The following is a 6,979-nucleotide window of genomic DNA, read 5'->3' as shown; positions in this document are numbered from 1 at the left end:
AAAAGAAAAATGCATGTAGATTTAGTTACATTTTAAGGAAGTTTGAAATTATTTGCACTTGGTCAAAACGATTTGTCTTGGAACAAATAATAGATTTTTGAGGGCAAAGACTGCCCCTAAGATACACCCGAAATAAAATGAGTCCACTGGTTAACCACTACAGAGACAGCGGCGATATTGTAAAGGACCTGCCGAGATTATGCTGCATTGGGCGGGTACGTTTTTCTGGTGCTGCCTGGATCTCCGACAACGTTGCAGCAAAGTTTGAAAGTAAAGTTATGTTTTTTAACCGACCGCAGATTTGAACTTCATACACATACATTCTCGACTAAATTGCTCTTAAAACAACACTTTATGACATAATAAGAGTAATATTTATACCATTATGGAGGTTTTCTGTGCTATTGCCCTTAATGGCTGTCCCAAGTTCACACTGGTCATGCACTGATGACGTATGACACAAGAACAGACAAAAACGCAATATTGTAAATTTTAAGTGTGTCATTATTATTGTAGACCCTTGGCCATCTGTTATGTATTTCTTTATTTGAGGAAAAAAGACACCACAACGCATATTGTGTTGCGCCTGCACAGTGTGACGTTCTGTTCCTACCGCCATTCCAGTCAGAGATGTGGCTGTCTCCCTCAGGTAAGAAATTAATTTAAAAATTACAATTACAATTGGATATATACAATATATATATATTGTATTTTTATATAGTTAAGAAAGTTTTGTGATTATTGTGCATCGTTTAACAAAATAGTGCGAACTGACGAAGATTTGTGGGGGTGTGGTTACACGAGGCGTTTCAGGTAGATGTGGGCATGGACCGCGAAACGCATCTGAACCAGGGGGGGCCATAATTTCAAGTCACGCGGAGGGGGCGGGGGCGCATATGCATTGAAACAGACAATATAACTGATATATTAAATAACTTTGCGGAGCACTTTATTTCATTCCGACATCTACAGTACACAGAAGATGAACACGCACACATGCTTGCCCAGATTAACCCCTCTGATCTAACTCTAACATTCACACACAACAGGCCAAGCCTATTTACACATAAACGCACAGATGAAACTATAGCAAACACTTAAAGTACATCCAGTCCAGTCCAGCCCACAACACAACTCATCTTGCTGCCTTGAATCTAAATCAACATCATAGTCATTATCATCACAAGTCAACACATATCAGATTGATGTGCAGAGCCGCACACACACACACACACACACACACACACAACAACAACACAAGTAAAGTTTCCCGCTCGTTTCACACAATGTCAGCCAGTTCAAATCTTTGAACCACTGATATTGAACTGATCTTGCTCGTTGTGAAGACCCAGTCCTCTGTACCTTTTTGGTCTTCATCAGCACAGCAGGGTCGTGAGGTTGATTGGCCCCGGTCCCCCCAGTTCCGCAGTCTATGGATGTGGGTGTGCATTCGCTTTCAATAGAATGCATCTATTGTTCCGACACTTAATTTTTTTTAATTTTACTAATACATAAGGGCACAGTCGTCATGACCATTCAAACAGTGGGGGCACGTGTCGCCTCAGATTTTTGAAAAGTAAATTTTTCACGCAACCTCCAAATGACGAGTTTATTTCATAGGTGTGAGGGTTCTTCCACAAATTTTCAGGAGGCATTCATATAATGTTCAATTTTGGTTCTTTATTAACCGCCAACTCATGCACTATCCACCAGTGCAACCAAAAACAGAACAAAATAAAATTGGAAGGAGAAGCTATAACAGTGGAACCCTCCACATTGTGCTCTGGGTCTCGGATGTTTCTCACAGGAGCCCTCACCAGAACTAACCCCCCACCGAAAATTCAACCCTATTTAAACACATGGGCTAAACCATTTGCTAATTGCAGGGGTCTCAGTTCAGTAAATCAACTCTATAAAAATATATAATATACACAAACCAAACCCCACATACATGGAATCACATGCAACAAAGCAAATGGTAACAATAAACACAAGAATGAAGTTTAAATGAACAATCCCCACCCATAGGGTACTACATACTACATTTCCCATAATGCCTGACCCAGGATATAATGGTGATCAGGAAATGCAGCGCCCTTTAATAGCCAACCTTTGTTCCATGCTGCAGCCACAGAACCAGGCGGGACCACGGGTAAGATAGCTAATTGTTTAAACTATTAAATAAATAAATATCTAACTAAAGAATATTAACCCCGTATCTGTGTAGTGATTTATTCAAACAGAATACTGAAATGTTGTCCCACTAGCAGGTGTTCAATGCGCGCATACAGACAACATGCAACTTACACAATACTTTTGGGTGTATATTAACGAACAAAAAAAAATTGTATAAACACACAGAAACCAAATATTAAAGACAAAAACCCAATTTCTCCTAAAGAAATAATATATAAAGGAAACTTTGATCAATTGACCTAAATAAGTGTGGCCTTAGCCATCACAATAGGAATAAACTGTGTCAGTTATGGGCTGCACTTATGTCCTCTTTTGGAGATTTTTGACATTTTGATCACGTACAGGAGCTTAAAATGTATCAATCCGACAGAAGCAACAGCGCTAGCTAATGATGTAATCAGCATCTGCGCTCAGTCGGGAGCTTGGCAAACGGAAACACCCACGTCCCCGAAACAAGACTTTCAGACTCTTTCTATGCTAATATGCACCGTTGTTTAGGCAAAGCATTTGTCACCGAGTTTCGTTTAGACCCCATGACCAAACAGGGGTGTTGGAACTGGACCAATGAACTGGGTTTTTGAACCAGTATGTCACAAACTACTGTGAGAACGGACTGCTCCAGATGCTTTCAAATGACTCTTGCAATACGTTGGTTTAGTTTGGCAATTGGCATACAGGTAGCATCGTTTAACGTGAATAACTTGTATATACAGTAACAGTTCAATTTCAGGGTGCCACGATTGACAATACTCTTAAAGAAAATATATTTTCTTCTAAAAAAAACATCAATAATATATTGTTATGGATAATAAATCTGTATTATAGGCAGTTTAACAAAGGGTACCTTTTTGCTTCATTTTTCTTTTCTTTTTCTTTTGTGTTCATTTGTATGTGCTTTAACTACTATAGCACAAAATTGTATACAAGATATAGAAAACCCACCAAACTGATGCATTAACCTTAAATAATAAAAAAGTATATTGGGAAGAAAATTCATGTATCAATCAGATGATTTGTGCAATGTTTTGAATACGCTTAAGAGATATTATCTGTAATATTGCTTTTAAATGTAGGCATTTGTACGTATAGGACATGTTTCTGTGTGTTGTGCACACTGTGACCCCTTAAAAAATGGGTGCATGACACCCCTGCATAAATGAGCAACTTATAAAACACTAAAGGCACAGATAAACACGTATTCGTGCCATATGACCCCTTTAAGCTGATGTCAGCAGCCCCCCGGCGAGCAAAATGAGTGCAGCCAGTGTGCAATACTAGTTTAAAAATGAGTTTTTTTCATTCTCTAAAACCATGCAATTTTTTTTCTACTGTTCTCCAATAATACTTCAATAATCTCACATGTGTGTCATCCAGATACAAGATATCAAAGTCTACAAAGGTCAGTGGTTTACATAAATTCAGTTACAACTGCTTACACACAGAATGTTTACTTGTCCGACAACTTCTGAAACCTGACACTCAAACACCAGAACCACACACCAATTCTTCAAAACCATACACTAATTCTCGACCTTTGACTTAATGTTAAGTTTCATAAAACACTTTTTGCAAAACAAAACAAACAATTCTCTTTGTAACACACAAAAATATTACAGGAAGTATATTGATTTCCTTTTTCAAAAACAACGAATCAAAATGCCATACTAATTCATCCGTGCCTCACATTAACTTCTCACATGTGCAAACACTCATCGCTTTAATTAACACCAACCAATCGTGACTTGTTACAGCCAACTGTAAGAAGACATTCTGACCACATTGTATAAAGTAGTATATTATGTTACAGTTTATGACACACTCACACTGTTCCTAAATCTTCTATATAGTGAAAAGTCAAGGGTTTCATGGTGTGCTAGGTTACATGTTCACTGAAGAGCAAGAGACGGCTATCGTGAACTTGGTTTTGGCCAGAAATGCTATTAGAATTCGTGAAATACGCAACCATATCCATGCCACAATTTTTGCGAAATGCTGTGAGTCCCTCAATACAGTATTAGTATTAGTATGTGTGTTCTCTGGGCACTCAGGTGAAAAAGGTCCACTAAAATATGCTGAAATTTAATTAAAGTGCTTTATTTTCACCCACTAAATTTATACTTAATATACAGAAAATGAGTCTTTAGATCAAATTAAGAAGATCTAAGTGTGCTATTCTGACACACCATGAATAGAAGTACCAAAGAATATCTTCTTAATATATTAAGTACAAACGAATCGCGTGAAAGAAGTGCACTCTAAGTACACTTAGTTGAGTCACAAGAACTGGGGAAATTCAGTTTGTTCCCTTGCAATCAAAACTCTGATCAAGCATTGCAGACAATACCCTACAAACATGAAAATTGCATTTTTACGGTGAGCCGTGAAAGAACCTTCAAGCTATACATTTTACCTCTAGGAAACTATTCTTTCTGAAATGAGTCTACATCCAATCCAACGCAAATAACTGAAATTCAAATTAGATCAAAAATGCCATTTGATTACATTGTAGCTGCGCAGACACATGCATCACCTGGAAATGGCTTCTCTGGCAGGACAAATGTCATCGTCAATCTTCTGTGTTGGCCGTGGCTTGTGCGTGGTCCAGATGGACAGGAGTGGTGTAAACATTGGCTGTTCAGACCAGAGTGCTGAATGGTGTGTGTCAGAAAATGAAAATATCTGTCTGTGGGGTGACACAACATGAATTTGGATTTAGATCCAGAAGCAGGTGAGTCTGGCTGTGGCTCAACACAAATATTCAATCCACACAGATGCCAGACAACAATCAAGCAAATATTTTGCCAATCTTCAGTCCAAATGTGAAAACACACTGATGAACCGTATACAGAATTTGTTTGGTTAAATTTTAAGTTGTACTGAAATGAATGAATGAAATTTCTAATGTTAACTTCCTAAGTGTCTTGGTCAAGTTTGGGTTTATTTTGTGTCACGCCTTTCATTATTTAAATTTGGGATTTTTTGGTTAGATCTCAGATATGTACCCGCAAAACCACCAAATCTCAAAAACACTGTTGTAATGAATTTTCTGTTTGGTTAAACGTTTCATTTCTATTGTAATGTCATTACACATGTAAAATAAGTCAAAGAATTGTAATAATTTGAGATGCACCAATACAAACTTCTCCACTGATACCGGCAATCATTCAGAGTGATATCTGCCACTAGTTAATATTTTGTCTTTCTTAATGTAACTTCATATAATGACTATTACTATTGAACATCAAGCTGGTGATGTTTCTCAATATTTTCTTAATACAGAGCACAAATTCATTGCATTTCCCTGTCCTCTTTTGATTGACAGGATACATTAGTCCTGATCATCGTCTGTTTTTAAACTATCGGCAGATCAATATAAATTATTGCATCCCGAATAATAATACATGTAAGTTACATGCGCATAGAATCATTATCAAATAATGTTTTATTAACTGTAGATAGACTGAATATAATTTCAGATTTTTGGCAAGAAAGCAACAAGACTGTTAGCTTTTATTTATAACACTTTTCACCACTTATCCAGAGAAATTCTGTTACGACTGCAAAGAGAGAGTGAAAATGGCCCTGTTTCTGCTGTAATTGACTGTTGTTTTATGACTAAACCTACTTAACATTTATTCAAACATGCAAAGAGTCCTTTGTACTGAGCACCTTGAGGGATAGGGAGGATTGTTTTATAGTTTTCATTGCCTCGCAATCCACAAAAGGCGTCAAAGACCGCATTGCATGAATTGCTAAACTATTAACAAAATTGTATTCCCTCTCTTGTGCATGTTATAGATAAATGAGGATCTACTTTCAAATGAGATTTTCTGCCACAAGCTGTTTGCTTTATCCAAAAATTCAAGTGGCAAAGAATCGTTTAATAAAGTAGACCCTGCAGAATGTAATTCAAGCTCATCAAAGACCGACTCCAATAAACGGAGTGAAATTTCCAGAATCTCCACACTGCCACACATTCTCTATAATTACTGTGAAGCTGATTAAACTGCCAATTTCTAAGACCAAACAGAACGCTGAAGGGTAGGTTTTTTATCGTTTTCACCTGGATTGTTTTGCCTATAGTCAACTGTTAAATTATGCATAATATGTGTTAAATATTTATTGTTTTTTAATGAAATGCATCTTGGAATGTAAATGTGTTAGGACCAAACTTTGCCTTCTCGAATACATATTGTTTTTATAATACTACTTGTTTACAAAATATTTTCTATTCTAATGAAAAGTTTGATTCCGGAGTTGTGTTGAGTTTAACGTGAATTATGATTTCACAAATATTGTCACAAACGGCTAATGATATTTGCAGTGGTCATACTGGAAATACCCTTGAATCACTCAAGTTATGTTTTCTTCAAATCTAATAGCGTAAACGGCTTTCTGTGACGGTTAGGTTGGAGAGAAGGGTAGGGTTAAGGGGTGAAATATAAAAAATACAATAATCTTAGTATGAAAAGAACATTCGCATCTATTATAGTTCTTCCTCAAAGGTATGGTTTACCCAAAAACTAAAATTCTGTCATCATTTACTCACCTTCGAGTTGTTCCAACTCTGTATCCATTTATTTGATCTGGTGACCACAGAGAAGGATATTTGAAAGAATGCTTGTAACCAAACAGTTCTTGGACACCATTGACTACCATTGTAGGAAAATAAATAAGTCAAAAGTGCCTCAAAACTGTTGATGTCATGCTCTACATTCATCACAATATCTTCTTTTGTGTTCAACAGAACAAAGACATTTATAAAGTACATTTCATATTATAG

This window comes from Barbatula barbatula (genome assembly GCF_947034865.1).
Source record: "Barbatula barbatula genome assembly, chromosome: 2".
Classification (NCBI taxonomy): domain Eukaryota; kingdom Metazoa; phylum Chordata; class Actinopteri; order Cypriniformes; family Nemacheilidae; genus Barbatula; species Barbatula barbatula.
Note: the sequence above shows the minus strand (reverse complement) of the source record.